We start from the raw sequence: 23,975 nt of genomic DNA, 5'->3' as shown, positions 1-23,975 counted from the left end.
AAATCTCTGTAACTTCTGCTTAATTTTGCTGTGAAGTTAACACTGCTCTAAATCCATTTTTTAAAAAGTACTTGAATTTCAAGTATATATGATTTAATTTGCTAGAAGCATAGAAGCACATTTAAATAATTAAAATTAAAATCAAGCTGCAACATAGGGTAGACAGTTTAGGGTTTTTTAAGGGTAGTTTTTTAAATAACATGATATTTAGAATCTTAAACATATTTGACTTTTAATTTATTCCTCATAAAATTCAACAAATTCAAACAAATTTTTAAATGAATTGAAACCACAGAAAGTATTTGAATGAAAATCATGATTTAATGTATTTAAATTAGCACTGGGGTTATACTGTATGTAGGCAAATTGAATTTAAATAAAATATTTTAAAAATTAAAAAAATAAATTAGTTCAATTCCAAAAGTTTCATAATGGTGACCTTTCAAGGAGATAAACTGGGATATTAACAACATTATCTGCTTAAATTAATTACTGAAAAGCACAAATCTTAGCCAACAAGTTAACTCCAAAAAATTGGAAAGTTAGTGAAATTTAGGCTTACATTTTATGAGGGAAAAAAATCTACCTGAGCAGCATATTAGTTGGGACACTTTTACTTTCAAATAACAGAATCCCAACTCAAACTAGTCTGGATTCAGAGTCCAGAGTGCTCACCATTACATCATGGAACCACCATAATTCAAACTAGTCTAAGGAAAATAAAAGGAGTTGGGGAATTTATACTATTTCCTGGGAAGAATGGGGTAAACCAGATTAAGTTAGGAATAGGTGTCTGCTTCCTTCTTCCTCTTTCCCCAATCTTACTGCCATCTTCCTCCTGTCTCTACTTCTTTTGCTCTCTCCATCTTTATATGTTTGGTTTTTCCCCTCATTTTTTCCTGTTGAGGATTTGATTCTTCCAAGTACTGGGAGATGGACATTGCCTGTAGTTGACTCCATGCTCACAAATCCTATACTAGCCACATCAGAGGAAGGAAAGAACATTTATTTCCCAGAGCCACCACATAAAATTCCAATGAAGCAATCTGATTGACCCTGTTTGCATCACATGTCCATCTCTAAGTCAAAGTCATTAATTTCACTTGGCATAGAAAGGAAAATGCCCCCAAATGAGGAGGGCAGAAATGGAAAAAAGGGGTAGAGAGGGAAATTAAGAAGCCAACAGTTTGATTAATATATTTAATTTGGTTTTTATTAATACATTTAATTTTTTAAAAAGCTTTCAAATATAAAAGTCCTAGGACAAAAATTAAATTTTTATTGGGAAATGGTAAATCCAGAAATGTGATTTCTTAAGATAATCTAAAATCTGATAATGAAGACACCCAGTATATTAGTTAATCAGATAACACCAAGTACTGAAAAAAGCATTTTCTTGAAAAAAAAAAATGTGGCTGACATTGTCCTTTATTATTAAATATACCCTCCTGTCAAGATGAAGTCCTTTTTCCACTAGTCCGTTTAGATTTTTGAAAAAAAATTTTTTTTCACTTTGAGGCTATAATCAATCTGTAGAGCTCTGAATGATTGGTTTACATGATAAGTGACTATGGATTAGATTTCAGTGTTAACAGTGTATTTCCATTAAAAATGTTCACCACATAAGCAAAATAAACAAAATGGTTTCACCTTACTTCTGAGATGAAACCAAAGTGAAATATTAAATAATTAAGCTTAAATTCAATGATTTCCCAAAGATCTGAAGAACACTGCTCCTCATTAATGTCTCCGAAATCCTAATTCATAACTTAGGAAAACAGATTTATAGACCTTGTTCCAGTTCCACTTTCATATCTAATCTCAGTAAGCTCAAATGGTTCAGTGGCATCTCAAGTTCCAACTCTGTCACCACTAACATAGCTCATAAATCCCCTCCACCAATCTCTTTCCATCCTGCTTTTCCTGCAGTGTATTAACTATCCATGTATTTATACTATAATAAGGTTTGGACGCACGTGAGAAAATGCTATCACTTGCCATCAGGGAAATACAAATCCAAACCACAATGAGATACCACTTCACACCAGTGAGAATGGAGAAAATTAACAAGGCAGGAAACCACAAATGTTGGAGAGGATGCGGAGAAAAGGGAACCCTCTCGCACTGTTGGTGGGAATGTGAACTGGTGCAGCCACTCTGGAAAACTGTGTGGAAGTTCCTCAAAGAGTTAAAAATAGACCTGCCCTACGACCCAGCAATTGCACTGTTGGGGATTTACCCCAAAGATACAGATGCAGTGAAATGCCGGGACACCTGTACCCTGATGTTTATAGCAGCAATGTCCACAATAGCCAAACTGTGGAAGGAGCCTCGGTGTCCATCGAAAGATGAATGGATCAAGAAGATGTGGTTTATGTATACAATGGACTATTCCTCAGCCATTAGAAATGACAAATACCCACCATTTGCTTCAACGTGGATGGAACTGGAGGGTATAATGCTGAGTGAAGTAAGTCAATCGGAGAAAGACAGACATTATATGGTCTCATTCATTTGGGGAATATAAAAATTAGTGTAAGGGAATAGAGGGGAAAGGAGAAGAAATGGGTAGGAAATATCAGAAAGGGAGACAGAACATGAAGACTCCTAACTCTGGGAAACGAACTAGGGGTGGTGGAAGGGGAGGAGGGCAGGGGGTGGGGGTGAATGGGTGACAGGCACTGAGGGGGGCACTTGAAGGGATGAGCACTGGGTGTTATTCTGTATGTTGGCAAATTGAACAAAATTGAATAAAAAAATGTATTATTAAAAATATATATAATAAGGTTTGGTAAACATTTTGGTAGCAGGGAAGATAGACTTTATAAGATTAATGCCTCTCATCACGTACAATCTCTTACAGTACTTTCAGTCGCAATGAAATGAGAGAATATGAACTGCAATCAACTAGGAGCACACAAAGACTGACTTTACACATCCCAGTTATTCATATACTGAATTGAATTCAACATCTCTTGGGTCTGGAGTCATAAATACCATCTGAAGTAGGATTTTTCCCATATGGAAAAATATTTTTTCTGTAAGTCCTTGACCTTGACCTTGCTATCCTAGGCCCTCAGAAATTTGATTCATTTCTGGACACCTGATTGCCACTGCTAAATGCATTGTTTTTAATCTGTTCCCTGCTCAATTTTGGTTACCTGAATGTAACTCCTACATTCTAGCCTGTGTCTGCATTTCTATATTTACTCTCCTTTTTAACCTGATTTGAAACTAAAGATTTTCCTTGTATCTACGTTCACCTACTTTCTTTCAGCATATTTAGGCTTCTGGCTTCTACTCCCAGACATATCCCTGCTCTGGTGGCATCTTGATTGAAATATGACTAATATTAAAATGAGTTTGCCTTGAATATACAACAAATAATGGCAGTAGGAAGAATATAGCGAGAAAGGCATCCTTCAATCAAACATTATTTGTGGAGAGCCTACAAATGATACTAATACTGCTAGACAATCAAAAGTTGTATATTGGGACGCCTGGGTGGCTCGGAAGTTTAGCCCCTGCCTTCAGTCCAGGGCATGATCCTGGAGTCCAGGGAGAGTCTTACATCAGGCTCCCTGCATGGAGCCTGCTTCTCCCTCTGCCTGTGTCTCTGCCTCTCTCTCTCTCTCTCTGTGTCTCTCATGAATAAATAAAAATAAAATCTTAAAAAAAAAAGTTGCATTGAGGGGCTGATTAACCACACCTAATTATTCAATTCTTTTATCATCTGAAACATGTCCATTTTTTTGTTTTTTTTCCTAGTATCTACCTTTTCACCATTTCTTTAAATTGAAACATTAACATTTCTTAAACCAATATCTATAATGATATTTAGAATTCATGAATTTCGGTGATTTGTGCAACACAGTCAAATCAAGAGTCAATACTCTCTGAGGAACTATCTAAAATCTAGATAGTTCCAAAAGATTTAAATATTTCATCATTCTAAAACTGAGCTTTTTAGGGGTGTAGTAGTGAGAAAAATGTATGCCAACTTTTTCTGAGAAGTAGTGGGGAATCAATTTATTGATACCAGTGGCTAAAACATTTCTTAAAACTAGTATGATTTCCTTTTGGTAATTTGTACATTACATTTTCCATTCACTAACTTTATCCTTATTTGTGTTATTACTTCTGGATGTTATTATATAAAATATTTCAGTGACTATTTAAAATTCAGGGTATTAATAATGAAAAACAATTCAATCCTTTACTATTTTAGCATTTTACTACACAACAAGAATACACAGCATTGAAAAAATGAAGATATCACTTTTTATCATGTTTAAATCTCATATCTTATCCATTCTTGTATCTTAAATCAGTTCTTTCTTATAGTTCAAGCTATTTGAGTATGGCTGCTTTGTTAGGCAGGATTTTTTCCAAGCTTCCTTTTTCAGTTGCTTTCCAAATGTGCAAAAATAATCCTGTCACAACAGAGAAGAAGAGCTTATAAAGATGCTTTAAAAACCTTATCACCAGGAAACAGTGCACAGGGTATTGTATAATATAGTGTCTTAAAATACTTCTGCTTACCTCCTCATTGATGCTGCTACAATATTTACATAACACTGCTAACTAATTCTTCATTATGTAGATTATTTATCCTCTCTCTTGGAGACTGTCTTCCTAACACATTTAGTATTATCGAAGTGAGGCATTGTTTTTATTTCTACCTGTTTAGAGGTAGTCTATCTCTTCTCAGTTCTGGGGCTCCATTGGTGGGTCAGGATTCATGTTTATTGCTCCTTGGAGAAAGAAATGAAAAAGTAGGAGGAGGTTTGTGGCAGGACAGAGTCTTGGCTAGCCATCAAGGCAAGTTGTTTATGGCTGCAGGATGGGTTATTTCAGAACCCAAAAAAATAAAATAAAATAAAGGAGTAGTTGTGGTTCAGAGGAAAAGTTGTCCTGGGAGCAGAAAAGTAAAAGTGGAAATATTTTAGAAAATATTTCAACAAAAAGACACTTTTAGTGCAAGATATCTCAGAGGTTAGGGGAAATTATTTGAAGCATTGAATATTTTCAGGACTTTTTGTGTTGAATACATTTTTAAACCCTAGGCTAGATGTTTTTGTTAACATTTCATGTTGACGAGTTGATTCACATCAGAAACAAACAAAAAATCATATATCCATGTGACCAACTCAGAGCTCTCCAAGGTAAATAGCATGTAGGCACTTAGGTCTACATAGTTTCAACCTGAAGGTCAATCCAGATGGACAAGGTCTTTGAGTTTCCTCTTTAACACTTCAACACTCTGTTAAGCCCGGTTTCCCATTAATCTTGCCACACCATGTGTCTACCATTGCAGCACAGTGCCTCGGGCCGAGATCACCTAGCTTCAAACACAGTTGTCAGTCCCACTCCACAAATAAGTCACCTCATCAAGCAGCAGCCAACAATGTCTTGGCTCATACCCACACTCTAATCTCCTGGAGCTAAACTACACTGCTTCTCAAATACACTCCTCCTCCAGTAGCTAGGGAAATGAAACCTAGAGGTCACTTCCAAGCTAGGTTTTTCTATATGATTTCTACCAATTCTCCAAGCAACGCCAATGGCAGATATTTACAGTAATAGAGTAGCTGAACTGCTTTAGATCTGTAGAAAGGAAAAAAAAAAAATCCAGGTTTACATTTTTTTTTCTTCAGCTGAAACGATAAACATCTAAATTTTAGAGGTTCTATAAACCTGTATAGTTTTATGTACTAAACCTAGCTGTGTATATATAAAGTGGCCATGCACCCTTTTTCTCACCAAGTCAAACAATAAAATCAGAATCATTCTGCCAAATAAATGCAGTAGTCCTTCCAAAACTGAATTCATATGGTCATTTAATGAGCAAAGCAGACCTCTTAATATGTTTAGCTAAACATTAAAGTTATGTGATAATTAGAGCATTGAATATATATTACTAGAATATGACATTTTCCTGTTTCTTATAAATAAGAAATCAAACAAATATTAACTGACTAGTAAAGAAGTGACACTTAACCATGGGCTTTCACAAAGTCACCTCTCAGTGAAGCTATGAGTTGGGTTTTATCATCCTTTTAAGACTAAGGAGAAAAACAGCCTCACAGAGAACAAGTGACTTCCCAAGTTTACTCAACACATTAAATGAGCTCTGATTCAGTTCTTTAACTCCAGCCCCAGTGTTATTTCCACTACTTGATGCTGCAATTCTTCATCTGAAAATTTAATCATAAAGAATACTACATCATTAATACACAGACATGTTTTCTTTTCCTTTTTTTTTTTAAGATTTTATTTATGTATTCATGAGAGACAGAGAGAGAGAGAGAAAGAGAGAGGCAGAGACACAGGCAGAGGGAGAAGCAGGCTCCATGCAGGCAGCCCGACGTGGAACTCAATCCCAGGTCCCTAGGATCAGGCCCTGGGCTGAAGGCGGCTCTAAACTGCTGAGCTACCCAGGCTGCCCACAGACATGTTTTCATTCCACCCTGTAAAATTTGCTGAGTACATTGTGCTGTCCTCTATTAAACTGCATAACCTTGGACAGGGCTAGGGTAGTTTTGATCTATTAAAACAGATCTGATTAAAAACCTACATTAGAATACACGGCTAAGAATTTGAAAAGCAAACATACATTTTCAAGCTCATGGTAAGTTCTGTTTTCAGGAAGAATGTTTTTAGATGATTTATAATGGGAATTTTTCAAATTACTTATTATAATAAAATACTTGATTGTACTTAGTAACTGTACATAAGCATATTTTAAACCATTTTAAGAGGATGAACATGATTTAAAACTCCTTATACTAATTTCTGCCTGATGTAGAGGACTTATAACAGATGCATTAAGGAGATTTAATGAACTTCACAAGGATGAAACTTACAACAGAGCACTTTCTTTAATGCTGAATTTAAACTCTTATACAACACTAGTTTTAGAGTACATTAATGAGTTTTAAAAAATCTAAGTAGATTTAATGTGCTTGGGATTTTATTTTTTTTGTCTATCCATAATGCAGAAAGGTGCGTTGTCTCACATGAAACTTTGTTGAACTGTAGATAAGTCATTTTTATGATACTGTAAATAGCACTACATATTATATTAAGTGTGTTCAGTAGGTGTTAAATAATAATTTTGACTTAGTTCCACAATTTACATGCAATACATTACTTTAACTTTTGGACCAAAGAATGGTATGCCAAAATGCTATTTGAAAATGGAACATAACTGAATGACTAGTCTGTTAAAAATGAAATTAATGAGAGATGCAGCCATTTCATATCCAGTGTATTCATCTCTACTGTTTTAGGTTCTTACGTGATTTCAGTTGTAAGAGAAATAAAATACCTTTTATCCTTTCTCTATAATCCCCAGTGTGTATTTGTTGGCCATTTCCCTATATTAAGAAACCTACCATTGTTTATAAGATCAAAGTACGATGAATACAGAAAAAGGGGAAGAAAGCAAACTACCTTTTACGGCTTTTTTTAAATTATAGGGTTAATCATTTTCCATAGCTATTAATTACTCTAATCAGCAGGTCAATTATTTAATCATCCTCCACTTTTTATTCTTTAAATTTTCATACAATATTCTTGACTACCTGAGAAAATGGAAGTTTCAGGACTTACAAATACTCTGGTTTTCCACTTCTTTTTAAAAGTTTAAAAATCCTCCTCAACATTTTTGTATGCTAGCAACTTGGTTCAGATAGAGCTTATACTCCCTGCATAATCCAATAAAAATAGCTTATGTGTGTTTAAAGTGCTTTATACATATTAATATTCTCACCAATACATTTGATCCTCCAAGTCCAGAAAAATATTTGGAAAGTTTATGTAACTTATACAACTATCATCCACCTAACCACAGTCCCGACTCTAGAACTCTATACCTTCCAATGGGAAGAGCCCTAGTAGAAACATAGGTAGTAGAAAAACCTTGGGAACTGTAGAAAAACAAAAAGAACAAATGTACAAACAGCTTAGAATTAAGAAATTTCCCAAGTCTGGCTGCTGACTTCCAGGAAACAAATTCCCAAAGAGGTTAGAGGTTCCCCTATTCTCATGGACAAATTAGTCTCTAAATTTTCTAAGCCTTGACTTGATTTCTTACCTGTATAAGGGAAATAACTGATATATCTAAATCCTCTATAGTGTGCCTCATTTTATTAAATCCAGATCTTCCTAAGCAATATGGAATTCTATGTAGTTTTCCATTTAACTACTATCATAAAAATGTTGTCTTTATGCCATTTGTAATTTCATAATTTCATTTCATTGGATAATGAACAAAATCCAGTTTAATTTTAGAACTATAATTGAAACCTGATTAGAAAAAACTAAACAAAGTATAAAAAACACAAAAATTTTGTTTTTAAGATGGCAAAAGAAATCTGAGGCTATTTCCATAAAGAATATGATTTTTTAAGTGAAGAAAAATTAGGATAAAGAGAGATATTCAGAAATAGAATGACATAACAAATTTTGATGACAAAGATCTCTCTCTCTCTCTCTCTCTGGATCCTCCTAATTTTCCATAAGAACTCAGGAGCACAGAATTGATGATCATAATTCACATCTCATGGCCACACTAATCGCTAGATTGTGAAAAGGACAAAAGGTAGTTGAATTCATCTATAAAAGAGAACATGTACAAAAGAAAGAAGAAAGAGGTATGACCAACAACAAATATGCAAGTGATTAAGAAGTACAAGAGTGATTTTCAAAAGGCCAATAACCAGAATGCAATGAGGCTTGCCAAAATTCTAAAGACGCGCAAAATAGGGTTTTAAAGTTATGCTCAGAGAAAATGAACATGTTGCTTCAAAGTAACATTTTTATAACACATGACAAAGAAAAAGCTATACCATTCAACTTTTATTTCCATCTTCTCTGTCAAGGATAGCAAAAATAATGTTGGTGAGAGGAAATTGAAACCCAAGAAATATAAGACTGTAAGAAAGCAATTCTTTCCCTAAATGACTTTACATCTTTTGTCCCAGATGAATTATATCCCAGGTTAAAAAAGGAACTTTCAAATAAAATGTCTGTACCATTGAACTATTTCTTGAGGCACTGTGAATAATCAGAAAGAGATAACCAAAATACTAGAGAGGGAAAAAATGGTTAATTTCTTTTTAAATTAAAAATTAAGGACTCAGCCGTAAAGAAGAATGAAATCTTGGCCATTTGCAACATGTATGTATCTTGAGGGTATAATGCTAAATGAAATAAGTCAGATTAAGACAAATATGTTATTTCACTCATATGTGGAATCTAAAAAACAAAACAAACAAAAAAAACAGACACTTAAATATAGTGAACTGGTGGTTGCCTAGGGCAGGTGGGTGGCAGGATGGGTGAAAGAATAAAGGAGATTAAGAATACACTTACCATGGTCAGCACTGAGTAATGCATAGAATTGTTAAATAGTTACATTGTACACCTGAAACTAATGTAACACTGTGTATTAATTATACTTGAATAAAAAATAAGCTAAAAAATTAAAAATGGGGAAAAAATTAAGAATTCTATACTATACTGAAGAGTTTGAAATTAATTCCATAGAAAGTTCTAGAAATTATTATTATAATATGGTTTATGAACAATTGGAAACAAATGATCATTAGGAATCAACATGGGTTCACTAAACACAAATCATGCATGTCTCATTTCATTTTGTTGTTGTTGTTGTTGACAGATTTAGCCCATTTATGTACTGAGTGATTTCTAGACACATATTGCAATTCAGGCAAATTATCAATTAGGTATGATCTTGGATGATATATTCATGAACAAGCAAAAGAAATTATTCAATTCCATTATAATTTGCTAATGGTTTGAATGGTTGCACTAAAAATATATCATACATAACAATCTGGAATGACATTTTTAGTGGAACAGGATTTTGTTTCAGGCTCCATTCTCATCAAATGTATCTGAAAAAAAAAAAATACTGCATAAGATTGGATTAGGCAGAGAAAAGCGGTGGTGGCTAGGGGCCATAAGAATGTACCTCAAAGACCAACTACAGAAAGCCTAATTGACCAAGCGCTCCTGCTGCTGTACTGAAATCCAACTGTGTGTTTATGCTAAAGGTACGTCTCGGAAGGGCTGTTCCTAATCAACAACTGAGCCTGGCAGGGATACTGAAGCAAGTCTGTCCCTGGAAATTGTGGGACTCCCTGAGAGGTGATTTTGACTCAAGGGCTCCCTGATGGCCTTGCTGGACCTTCTTGTAATCCAGGATTAGATCTCAAATCATATGAGAGAAAACTTAATCAGTTTGGCACCTAGGGCATACACACGGATCACTGGATTTCAGGTCTTGGCTAAAAAGAAACTCACAGTTGGAGCTCCAGATTCTAAGTATGAGAGTTTGATGTAATTCCAAGCTCTACTCAATGGGAAATGATAATAAGACTATAAATGATAATAAGACTAACTTCCTCAGAATTGAAGGGCATCAGTAGATACAATGGGCAAGACAAAAGCTAACAAATGAGGGAGACTTCAATATCTTTGTATTAATCTAAAAGTAGTTCATGTTTCTTCAAAAGACACCGATTTATGAGTAAAATAGGGTCACAGGAAATACACAAAAATGGTTTGATACTGCTTTTGAGAAAACAGTTGCCCACATACTCCAGTGGTTCAAGAAACTAGCCTTCCTTCTATCAGGAAATTTCATTTCCTTTCCCCTTCCTCTTCTGTGCTGCATGTAATGGATGGCTCCTTCCACCAGAGGCAATCTTTCCTGATGTATGCTAGTGTGGCTCATAACCTGGCCTGTAGAGGTCTTTCTCTTACTTTGTTAACCAACCTGGAAGAATGTGACTTTCCATTATTTATGTTTTTAGGAAAGATCAAAAGATGCTTTATTTTCTCATTCACAGATATTCCTAGTGGGATTTACCTGCCAGCTTTCCAGATATATATGGATAGCACTGAATGTACTTTAAGCTCTCAGGCTAGAAGCCAGAAAACATAATAAAAGACATATTCAAAGAATGGCTCAGCAAGAATTTGAAGATACTACATTGGAATTCAGGAGAAACTATGCCAATGGATATAGATTTAAGAATCATCTTCATTAAAATAGTAACTGAAGAATCAAAAGAGATATATTTAATAAGGCAGGCAGTGTAGAGAGAACACAGGGCTAAGATTCAATCTTAAAAACTGCCAATGTGACCTGGTCTTGGGGACCCATTTGAGCCTCTCCACAGCTCAGCCCTTAGACCTTTCCATGGTCTCTACTAGCTCCCTGTGTTCTTCATTTCCTTCCATCTTTGCAGAAGCTCCCATAGACTCAGCTTTCTCCATTTGGTAGTTTCCACCACCATTTCAATTCTTGGGATTCTATTCATGTCAGCTAAACAGTAGCATAGTCTCCCCAACTTTCTAACTTCCTTTGAAAATTATGTAAACTCTTATCTTTCTCCTCAGAGTCTCTGTGGCCACTATAATAAATCACAAACATACACAGAAATATACACAACTGTACATGTGCACATATGCACACATGAGGGACATCAAAAATAAAAAGGACTAGAAAAACAAGCCATTAAATGTAGTTTTTAGTCTCAATTGAACAAATAGGGGTAAATGGATACCTGATTATCTTCAGTTAGCCGTATGTTTTCATTTTCCTCAGAGACAAGAGCCCATTACACCTTCCTTATTGCTTCATCCATTGTCTTTTTCTATTTTTGAGAGAGGGAGAGAGAGTGTACATGAGCAGAGGGGAGAGGCAGCAGCAGGCTCCTTGCTGAGCAAGGCACCCCATGGGGCTTGATTCTAGGACCCTGGGATCACAACCTGAGCTGTAGGGAGACATTTAACCAACTGGGCCACTCAAGCACCCCACCTCGTTCATTCTCTTAACCCTTCTTTAGAAACTACCACTTCAGAAGTTCTCTTGTACTTAGCACAGTATTTTTCAAACTCTTTTATCCATGACCCATGGTAAGAAATATGTTTTATATCACTGCCCAGCAAACACATAGCTATGTGTGCATGCATATGTTTGAAATAATTCCTATCCCTACTGCAACAAATGATATTATTTATTTTTCTATGTTTTTTTCTCTTGCTATTGGTTATTACCTATTAACTAACCTCATAGCCATCTATTAAAACTAGAATAGGGCAGCCCCGGTAGCTCAGCGGTTTAGCACCACCTTCAGCCCAGGGCCTGATCCTGGAGACCCAGGATCGAGTCCCATGTCAGGCTCCCTGTATGGAGCCTGCTTCTCCCTCTGCCTGTGTCTCTGCCTCTCTCTCTCTCTCTCATGAATAAATAAATAAAATCTTTTAAAAAATTTAAAAATTAAAAAAAATCTTTAAAAAATAAATAAAACTAGAATAGAGCCATATTTTGAAAAATCCTGAATCAAAGACCAAATTAATGCTTGAAGATGAAATACATGGAGAAGTAAAACTGTTCCCTTTGTCTCAAAGGGCTCATGTGCCCTTTCCCAGACCTTCTGGCAGGCCTCATCCACACATCTTCTGCCCTGTTTAACATTTTCCTGTATTTATTCATACTGAATCTATGGGGGAAAGGGTTGAAACTCCTGGTAAGAAGTATTCCTAATTACAAGGGCACAGGATGAGGCCACAGAATAATAGCACTTCACTTCCTTCATATCTTTTCTCAAATGTCACTTTCTCTATGAAGTCTTCTGTGGCCATTCCATCTAAAATCCAAACCTCTACCAATGTATATATCCCCATTCTCCTTAAATATTTGTTTTTCCTTAGCAGTTGACCCTATTTAATATTCCATATATTTAAGATACCTATCTTTCTTATTCATTATCTGTTTCTCCGCTATAATATTAATTCCAGAGAGACAGATGCAAAGAACAGGAGTGTTTAAAACACACACACACACACACACACACACACACACACACACACACAAACTTAGAAGCCGAGAAAGAAGAAAACAAACATTTTTCCTGAGCTCTCCTTATCCAGGAGAGATGTGGCAAGGCCAAGTGTTGCTAGACTGCATACCCTATAGCAAACATGCACTGGAGAGGAACCCTTACCCAACAGTGCTCTACATACTTACAGGGACAGGGACAGAAAACAGATTTGAATGTAACAATGGAAAGTTCTTAAGAAAGTAGTCTTCAACTTTCCCTTAAAACCTATTCAAGATTTTAGAGGAAAATTTTAAGAGAAAAGACATGATCAGACTTGTCTTTTAGAAAGTATACTTTATTATAGTGTGAAGTTGGTCAGACTAGCTATTAGCAGTTCCTCTTGTCACTCTCTACCTTCTGAGAAATTGGCTAAGGCTTCTCTAGGTTAAGAAATTTGGCTGGTTGAGACCTCAATAAATCGTAGGTAGTTCAGAGAGACGCTTGGCTCCATTAGCTATAAGGAATATGTGCTTAAGTGTTGCCGATGAAGTCATTATGTGCAAAGCACAGAGAAGAGGGATTGCAACATAACTTTGTGTACTTTATTCCAATTTTTAAAATTATAGTAGACCATAAGAAAAAACTTCTTTCACCTTTTAACTCTAAGGAGACTAATCAAAAATGTTTGCTATCTGGCATAATTTGCTTTTTACAAGATTTTAATACAATGTGATTCCTTTCTCCAAGGACTCTAAAGTATTAAAAGATAACAAAATCTTTCCTTCTCCGATACTGATTAGAATTTTATTAGAACCTTGGATTTTTTTATATCTTCTCATTTCTAGATCAGCACTATTCAATACAGAATGTGAGGAACAAATACATATGTAGTTTAAAACTTTTATATACTACATTAAAAAAAGAAACAGGTGAAATTAATAATATTTTTATGCACACTAATATATCTAAAATATATCAATTTCAACATGTAATATAAATAATTAAATGAGATATTTTGCCTTCTTTTTTTTAATAGTCTTCAAAATCTGGTGTGTACTTAATACTTATAGCATATCTCAATTCAGAAAAGCCACATTTTAAATGCTCAATTTGCCTTATGTGGTTCATGGTTACCATATTGGACAGGCACATTTATATATCTTTTTTGAGGGAAAATATCGATAAATGAGAGTAGAAAGGAATATTTACTGAGTACCTACTGCCAGCCAGACTTTACCAGCAATTTCACATAGATTTAAAATTTAATACTCACAAAAACATGTCTAATAGTTAATATATTCATATTTCAGATGAAAAAACTATCACTCAGAGGTTTAACAAACTTGTCAAAAGTCATCCAGCTAAAAAGTCTATCTGGACCCAAGATATCCTCTGTCCACCCCTCTTTCCTTCCTCAAAGCAAATATCCTTACTATTATCAATAAATATTTAAGCTATAGTAAAGATTACCAAATGCCTAAATTGTTAACTATTAAGGCAAGGAAAGAGGAAATTGCATTCATTTTCTTTATATTTGAAAGGAGATGTGTATATTACCATTATATCACCCAAGAAATGTAATTCTGGATTCACTGATTTGTATATTTCAAGACATGTTTTTCACAGAGATCATAAATTTGGAATCTCTAAAATGATATCTAAAGCTGATACTTGTCAGTTTCTGTCATTATCAAATCAGTCTTTTTACAAACTGAATTTCTTGGTCTTGGTTTTGAAGGGCATGTGAATATGACAGTGTCAAGGTCTGACTGACATAGGCTGAAGAAAATATGTTTGTTCTGATTTGCTGTGCATGAAAATATTAATCCCACAACATGTAGGCCTATATTTACAAGGCATTGCAAATTGATGCTCTGCATATTTTGGTCACAGATAATTCTAACACAGTTGAATGTGAAATTGGCCGTGCAGTATTAAGAAGATAAAAAAATAATTATTGTACTTATTTTGTTGTTTGAATTTGATACATACTAATAGTTTAGAATTGCTTTATTTTAATAACCTATCACCATTTTTTTTAAAAGCGTTTTTAAGAGTTTATAAAGTGTTCTATGGTGTGTCTGATTGAAAAGCAAGAAAATAATTTCTTTCAAAAGTATAAAATTCCAGATATTATTATTGTGAAATAACAGATTACAGAAAATAATTTTTTGAAATAGAGTGTGATTTAGTCCTACAAAAAAAGATACATGCATAATATATATATAATTAAAATCATTAAAATATTCTATTTGATTTTTTAAAATTTTATCTATGATTACAGCAAAACTGAAATACAGTATACATATATTTTAGATAATCAAAATAAATAAAAACCAAAAAGAAATATCTTTACTTTTGGTAACTTAGTAAATCACTAACTAATGAATAATTCATATATTTTATCGGTGGACAGGAGTTTGTTTTTATGTAAACACTACTAATTGTCTTTGATTTCTTTTTAAAACTTTGTTTAAATATTTTTGATGTTTTGAGATAATGTTATCTGTAAACAACATGGTTTATTGATAAGAATCTAGGATTCAATCTGAAAACCTGAACTGGAAATGATTTTTGATTGAATATCACTTTTTGTCATGAATATTAGATAATACAGAATTCGACATAACTATAAATGTTTGTTTTACATAAAATGTGATTTTGTCAAATAAAATAATAATTCAGATGAAAGTGTTTAAATTTTATTTATTTGGTCTATATTTATGAGAAAATCCTGATTCACATAGAAAGTTTCTAATTTGGATAACATGCTAATTTTTGTTAAATTTTCCCTCAAAATTTCAAAACAATTTCTTCTTTCTATGGCAAGTGATTTAGAGAGTAACAAGTGTCTTTACATTCACACAGTATAAAGAAAAACAAGTAATGGAGAGCTCTGGAATATTTTTTCTCTTGTCCAGTTGAATTGTAAAGATTTTCATGTATGTCAGCCTATGAATTAATTAGTCAAGTAACTTGTATGCATAGTCTTGTAGTCTCTTAGCTTTATTTTCAGACAATGCACTAATTGTGTTTTCCTAGCTGCCTGCTAATCTAATACAATTGTTACAATATAATAGAATGTCATTTAATAAGTGCATTTTCAGCATCAGATTCAAATTGTGTTTGCATACATTTTTCATAACATTAAGCTGTTTCATTTATTCTGAAAGAACTTGAAAGCTTTATTTTTATGCTTACTTTGTTTTGTTTCAAATAATGTTGTAACTTGGCAGAGATTGTAGAACTCTTTTCAAAATTTCACTGCATACCACACTGGGGATTTGAGTAATTTTTATTGCCATAAAATGATCCCCAACAAAAATAACTTTAACTTTCTTTTCTGTTTTTTCTTTAAATTTCTAATGACTTTGTAGAAGAATTTCCGGCATAATGTGTTACATCATGGCATAATGTTTAATATAGTACGTTATTTCATCCTAAACCAGAGCAAATTCATAATTAAATTCTTCCCTTTTTTTCATTTTTTACCAATAATTTTAGTTTTAAAAGTAATTATATTTTATTTGAGGGTTGCTTGTTGGGTCAGTGGTTAAGTGTCTGCCTTCGGTTCAGGGCGTGATCCTGGAGACCTGGGATCAATTCCCACATGGGGATCCCTGCATGGAGCCTGCTCTTCCTTCTGCCTATGTCTCTGCCTCTCTCTGTGTGTCTCTTGTGAATAAATGAATAAAATCTTTAAAAATTATATTTTATTTGAAAAAAGTAATAAAAAAGTTAAGAATACAAAGCTTACCATAAACAGTCATAGAAGAATCTAAAATTTAAAATAAGTGCTAAAACTATTTTAACACCATGTGTATTAGTCAGAGTTCTCCAAAAAATGCATCAAAGGGATGATTATAGACATGTGTGTGTGTGAGAGAGAGAGAGTACAAGGAGTTGGCTCAATGATTATGGACACTGAAGTTCCAATATCTACAGGGTAAGCTGGCAAGCTCAAGACCCAGGAGAGCAAATAGTGTAGTTCCAGTGTGAAGGCAGGCAGGCTAGAGACCCAGGAAGAGCCTGTTTCCATTTTAGTCAGGCTTTCAATGAATTGAATGAGATCCACTCATTTCACAGAGGGTGATATGTTTTCCGCAGTATGCCCATTTAAATGTAATCACATCCCAAAATACCCTCAGAGAAATACTCAGGATGTCTGACCAAAGATCTGGGCAGCCCAGGCAAGTAGACACATAAGATTAATCATCACACCATATTATATACACAGAGTTTGTTATATTCGCCAATCCACAACAAAATATTACCCTATGATTTGATCCTGCACTCACAGATATGCCTGATCCTCACCTGGCATTAAATTGAATGCAAAGACATACACTTATGCTATAATAATTTCCTTCCTTTCACAGTTTACAATTCTTAGCATGCAAGGGTCTGAACCTTTTTGGTATCGGTGTAGCATTAAATTATATTGCAATGATTCAATGAAAAGTTTCAAATATATGCACAGAAATGACAAACAAGCTTTTTTCTGATACATATAAAAAATGAGCTAACCTGGCAAAGTAAGTTAACTAATAGTTTCTGATGTTTTAAATACAGCATACAACATCTTTGAGAGACTGTGCTGCTTTATTTTATAGTTGAAGTTATTTTCTATTAAATTTTTACTAACTTTCACAGACTCTGAGTCCTCTTTGTACTAATCCCTAGCAGCCACTTTTTGTTCTTATTTATGGGTCACAGATCATTACTTCAGAAAGTAGCACATTGAACATCAACTCTCTAAAATTTTGTAAAATATCCATGAGACCATCTGGAAAGGAAGAATTTTCCACTTAATAATAAGGAATAAGCATATTCTAAACTCTGGTAGGAATTAAATAACCTCTCATTGATAGTTGGGAATTAAAAATAAGTAGCTGCTAGAATTCAACCTATTTCAACCTATTTCTTGTTTTCCCTCCAGGTAGTTGGGTTTCTGGGTAAATTTGGCAAAATCTTTGTGATTCGGTAAAAATCAACTGTCATACAGGAACCCTCTCTGCCCATTAACTTTCCGGCTTCGTACTCTACACTGGCAAAGTGTTTCTGGACATATATGCATTCTGCCACTTTATTGTCCTTCAAAAGTACATTGATAGAAGCATTTCTTTTCCCCCTTAAGAACACAAATCATATCCTTATTTGCCCACCATATTTTTGGCCTTTGATTCTTACCTATGACCTGAGTGAAATTCAATGAAACCTCTGACCTAGAAGGTCTCATTGCATTTTACTTAGAAGCAAATCAGTTTGACATCAAAACCCAGAACAAGGGCTCTTATCCCTGGGCACCGTGTATATGTATGCAAAATTTTACAGTTATGTACATGTATACACATTTTCCTGGGTAAATTCTGTACTGTTCACTGCGTCTTAACTATGTTTTTCATCCCAAATAGGTAAAGCCCTGAACCATTAGGAAGAACCAAGATTCACCAATTTCCTTTTGTATTATGGTTCTCTAGGAAAACAAGAAACTTTGTAGAGATGATAGATGATAGATAGATTAGATAGATAGATAGATAGATAGATAGATAAAAGAGTGAGTGAAAGAGGGATTTTAAGCAATTGGTTCATGTAATACACAAGGTTAGCAAGTCTGAAATTCACAGAGCAGGCCCTCAGGCTGGTAATTCTGGCAAAAGCTGATGTTGCAATCTTGAGTTCAAATGCAGTCTGGAAGTAGAATTCCTTTTTCTTTGGAACCTCAGTCTTTTCTCTCAAGGCCTTCAACTGATTGGTTAAGGCCCACTCACGTTATAGGAATGACTTGCTTTACTCAAAGTCTCATGTAAATGTTAATCACATCTAAAAAACGTTTTAACAGCAACTCTAAAACAAACATTTGATTTTTTAAAAATTGGGTACCAAGGCCTATGCAAATTGACATACAAAATTAATCATCATACATACTCTTTATGCCCAAGGGCACCTTTCTGGGAGTACTGCCTTTTGATAGTAGTATTGTGACTCACAATAAACATTCAATAAATGTTAGCTTTGTATCTGTACATTTTAGCCTGCTCTTTGACTTCAGATCTGAGAGAGATCACCTACCATACTTTGGCTAAGAATGGACTACAATTCTTTATCCTAACTGTCCTCCAAAAGCTCGTCTGAACTTCTTTACCACTGTGCAAAAGGATATATCATGCATACTATAAAACCTATTTCATATTGGGTAATGTCAACAAGATGAACTAGTCAAGTCAAAGATAAGTAGACAGGAAACAGACAAATAAAAACAGCGCCCTTAATGAAAAAACAGGAGTATAAGGAGGAAACAAAGAAACAAATTTAGAGACAAACTTTCGCCTTGGCCCTCCAAGTTATTAATTGATTTGCTTCTTGAAATAGGACAAAGTCCTAGACTCATCAAGACCCAGTTTTCTAAAAATTTATATTGCCTAAATTTAAACTGGCAAATCACTGCTCTTTAGCAATTCTGTCTTTAATTTACTGTTTAGTCTCTATGAAAATAATTCTTAAGTTCAGGAGGGAGGTTATGAGGAAAAAGATACAGTTGAAACCATTTTTTTAAGATAAATATATACATTCTTTGGAGGATTTGCCCTCCCTGGGGAAAATACTTGTAATAATTACTGTTACAGATAAGGGTACATAATATTCCTGAGATGATATGCTGACAAATGTTTGAGGCTACTTCTGTAGAAGAATTATGGAAGTGTTGGGGCACCTCCGTGGGTTAGTCAGTTGAGAGTCCTACTCAGTTTCAGCTCAGTTCATGACCTCAGGGTCCCCAAGTCACACTCTGTGCTCAGTGTAGAGTCTGCTTGTCCCTCCCATCCCCCCCCACCAATCTGAAATACATAAAATATTTTCTTAATGCTCTCCTCTCCCTGTCCTTGTCTCCTGAAAGATCAACTTACAGTCTTTAAATTAAAACATCATCTTCATTCTACCATAGCTCAGCTCTTTCTTGATATTCATTATCTTCCCTTACTCCTCAGGCAGAACTCCCTTCCTTGTCATAGCTAACCCCAATGAATGGTCTTGTCTTGGTCTTCTTCTCTCCTTTCCACCCCCAAGACCTGAGAACATCAACAGGTGATCTGAGGATACCAGCACCTAAAACATCCTTTACTCACTTAAAGCTCTCTTTTCTGGTCTCTACTTTGATATTACCGAACCAGAATTTCTGAAATAAGGCCCAGATTTGTCACCCTTACCTAAATTCTCTGGAAACTTCTTATGTATATTGATGATTTAAGAAACACTGCTCTCAATGATTACCTCTTACTCTAACACATCCAGAAGTTTCCTCTCATTGTCTTTGAAATCTGACTCCCATTCCCCAATTTAGTCTACATATTCATTGAGATTACTTATAACTCCCTAAATGGTCACTAAAATGACATATTCCCAGTCTCTATTCTTCCTGACCTCTTTATTGATTTATTTTTTCTTCCTGACCTCTTTACAGCATAAAAGAATATTCATATCATAAAGCACTGAACTTCTGAAATTTCAAAAGTTGACCAAAGGAAAGAAAATATAACATAAGCAGGTGATTGATGTGTTATTCCATACAATGAGCCCTGGTCCCAAATGGCACCAGATGGGATACATCAACCTATTGTCATCTCAGTAGCTCATACAGTGTGAGCTACTTGATCAGTGTGTAAATCCAGTGTTGAAATTATCTTTTACATGCAACATGGTCCCTACATTAAATTCAACTATGACTTATGATGCTGGGAAGAAGTAAGGGAAGGAGAGAGGGAAAGAGGAAGGAAGAGAAGGTTGGAAGAGAAGAAAGAAAAGAAGGGAGCATCTATTTCAACTTGTGGGGAAAAAATTACTTGTGTTGAATTTCTACAGAAAAACTATGTGTCTATATCTACTGTGGCACTTTTGTAAAATAATTTTGACTTTACATCATTTTCAACTTACGTCTTGAAGTAAGAATTATAGAAACCATAGATAAGATGAAAATTCACTGTATAACTAACTATATTCTTTATTAAACTACTTCCTTCTTTAGCCTCAACAAGTTATTCTCCTCTGGGTTTTTCTCTTTTATCTTATTGTTTTCTATCTTGATCTTCCTGATTCTTTTCCCTAAAAATGAAGGCATTTTTAACCCTTTCTTTCTTCCTTCTCTTTCTCTAGCTTCTTCCACTAATCGGTACCAGTTGTAGAACAAGGCCATCACCTAGTGTCTAACTTAACTTCAGCCAAGGGTAGAGGTCTTCTGGTAGCACCAACTCCACCAATTTAAGTATACTTGAAATAAAGTCCTAGGTCCTAGGTAATGGATTCTAGTGACCCAGTCACAAAGGTCAAGATGCTGTTTTGCTACCCCAAGTTTCCTTGTTATCTTTCAGGTCCATTACTTTTTTACTGAAGGATAAATTGCCAGTGTCTATGTCATCCAGAAGTTAACAGGAAGTCTCTTTTCTCTCCTCTGCTGATCTTGTTCACAGGTTGAGGTTCTGCCTTGAAATTCACTCAATGAGCTGATTTGTTGGCCTATGCTCTCTGTGAAGCACTATCAGCTTCTCTAATTTTAAGTTCTATCAAATAGTGAAGCTGAGAAACTGACCAAGTGGCTGGTGAGATAGACCAGAGACAGAGCTCCAGTGGATCCAGGTATGGAGAATGTGGTAGCTGAAAGCAAAAGAAATAGAGGGATAGAGAAAGTTCTTGTTGTATGAGAGGTTAGTTAGCCTTTAAGGCACTTTTCATTTTATAACTATTCTTCAATATTAGACTGAACTTAAACAGGAACTTTTAAAATTTATGATATGTTCTCACTTTTATTCAAAAAAGCACACATTTCTATGTTTGAAAATGTCAAAGAATCACTATGAAATTAGTTCTAATCGGATACTTGCCATTAGTGAAGTGTGAATTCAGCAGCATTCAGAGGAAATGGCTTTCTGAACATAAAAGTTAATCTATCATGCTAAAAGATCATTGAAAACACTATTTTATAAGCCAAATTGATGGCAGCTATATTAACCAAAATATATTTGCAAAGGAAATTTTTAAGAAGTATATCTTTATTTCTACTAGATGAAAGTATATGTATATCTCCACTCATACATAAGCAGATAAAATTATAGAATATTTTATAGTTGGGAAGGATTTAATTAATTAAGTCTAGCATTCTCATTTTGCAGATAAAAGTACCAAGGCCCAGCAAAGGCAGAATAAATAACACATCTAACATCTAGTTACTGGCATTACTAACTGTAGACCTCTTCTCCAATGCTATTTCTTTTATGCAACAGCTATCCACTGAATGCCTTCTCCATGTACTGGAGCAAAGATAAATAGAAGCATCCTGTTCACCAAAAGCCCACAGTACAAAAGGAAAATCACAACTGCAAATAATATAACCCAACTAACAAGTCCTTCAGCTGTGGGTTACCATACTCCCCTTTATATTTAAATGAACTCATTTAAGCTCCTATCATGTGTATACTGGAAATCATTGTCTTCTTTCCCATCTATTGGTTTCTCTGAAAGTTCATGTTTTTCTCCTCAAGTTTTGCTGCAATTTCCTGCTTTTGATGAATTGTTTCATCTTTTATGCGTTTCATCTTTCCCAAAGCATCCGTAAATGGAAGACCTTAATATTTATCTTACTTTCTAAAAAGTTGGGAATGGTGAATGGGTATTAAGTGAGAACTACAGTTCCTTGGATCTCTTGGTTGTAATCAATAAGAAAAAAAATGAAGTCAAATAGTGCTAAACTGTTCATTAATTCAATAGTGCATTATTGATCCAGGCATTGGGGAATTAGTAATGAAAAAATAGTAAAAAAAAAAAAAAAATCTTGGGAAGATGAATTTTTCTTGGGGGACAAAAATAACCAATATGATCATTAATATAAGCAGTGATCATATCAGAGACAACATTAGGGGAGAGGAGGGCACAAGGCATGGTTCATCTATTTATTTATTTATTTATTTATTTATTTATTTATTTATTATTTATTATTTTAGTTAATCTGTTAAATATGTGGCATTTAAGAGAAACTTGAAGGAACTGAAGAAGTGAGCCATGGGAACATTTTAAAGACAAGAGTTCTAAGCAGATGAAACAGCAACATAGAGACAATGAACTTGGCAGATTTGAAGAAAAGCAAGGAAGCCAGTGTGACACACCAGGAAAGTAGTATATAAGATCTGGACTATAACTGAGGTCCATATCAGACAGAGGCTAGTGAATGGACTTGGGCTTTTACAGATGTATAACTTTATGACTGAAGACTGTCTTGCTTTAATTATAACTTTAGAGAATCACTACAGTTACTCATTAGAGAAAAGGATGGCAAGAGTAGAAGCTGAGAGGCATTTGGGAGCCTATGGTTATAAACCAAGAGAGAGATAATGTGGGTTTAGATTAGGGTAGTAGTGACAGAAATAATTAAATGGTGAGAGTCTGGATATATTTTGATGGAAAAACTCTCAAAATTTGCTAACAGATTACATGTGGGTTATAAGAAAAAAAGGGTAAAAAGTGGGAGGACAAAGACATCACTTGACAAAATTAGAAAAAAAAGGAATAAAATCAATAGAAAAATTAGCAACAAAATATATAGAAATCTGTTGTGTCTCTATAGACTGATAATAAACTATCACAAAAACAACTATCACAAAGAACATTTTTAAAAAATCCCATTTACAAACTGTTCAAAAAGAAAATATCTAGGAATAAATCTAACCAAGGAGGTGAAAAACCTGCACTCTAACAACTATAAGACATTGGTGGAAAAAAACTAAAAACAATACAAATTAATGAAAAGAAACACCATTCTCTTGGATTGGGAGAATATTGTTAAAGTGTTCATACTACTGAAAATCTACAGATTCAATACAATCCCTAGAAGTAGAACAAATAATTCCCAAATTTGTATGAAACCACAAAAGACCCTAATAGCCAAAGTAATCTTGAGAAAGACTAAAGCTAGAGGCACCATGCTCCCAGATTTCAAACTATACCATAATTATAGTAATCAAATCGGTATAGTACTGCCACAAAAACAGACATGTAAATCAATGGAACAGAATATGGAGCCAAAGATTATATGGTCAATTAATCTACAACAAAGATTATATGGTCAATTAA

At 34.4% G+C, this 23,975-nt stretch overlaps 1 long non-coding RNA gene across 2 annotated transcripts in view; it reads right to left on the bottom strand.

The window, feature by feature from the left end:
- Window positions 1-3,699: 3,699 nt before the first annotated feature.
- Window positions 3,700-23,975, bottom strand: part of LOC140639745 (uncharacterized) — a 66,554-nt gene continuing 46,278 nt past the window's right edge. The window contains exons 3-4 of one of the 2 annotated variants that reach the window (XR_012036355.1): window positions 11,601-11,690; window positions 3,700-4,433 (exon numbers count right to left, since the gene is read on the bottom strand). This is a non-coding gene — a long non-coding RNA (uncharacterized lncRNA). Of the gene's footprint in view, window positions 4,434-8,849; window positions 9,924-11,600; window positions 11,691-23,975 lie in introns of those variants that run through there. The other variant, XR_012036356.1, reaches the window with a different exon arrangement.

The sequence above is a fragment of the Canis lupus genome, chromosome 9, assembly GCF_048164855.1.
Source record: "Canis lupus baileyi chromosome 9, mCanLup2.hap1, whole genome shotgun sequence".
Lineage (NCBI taxonomy): Eukaryota > Metazoa > Chordata > Mammalia > Carnivora > Canidae > Canis > Canis lupus.
This window is presented reverse-complemented; position numbering and strand designations above follow the sequence as displayed.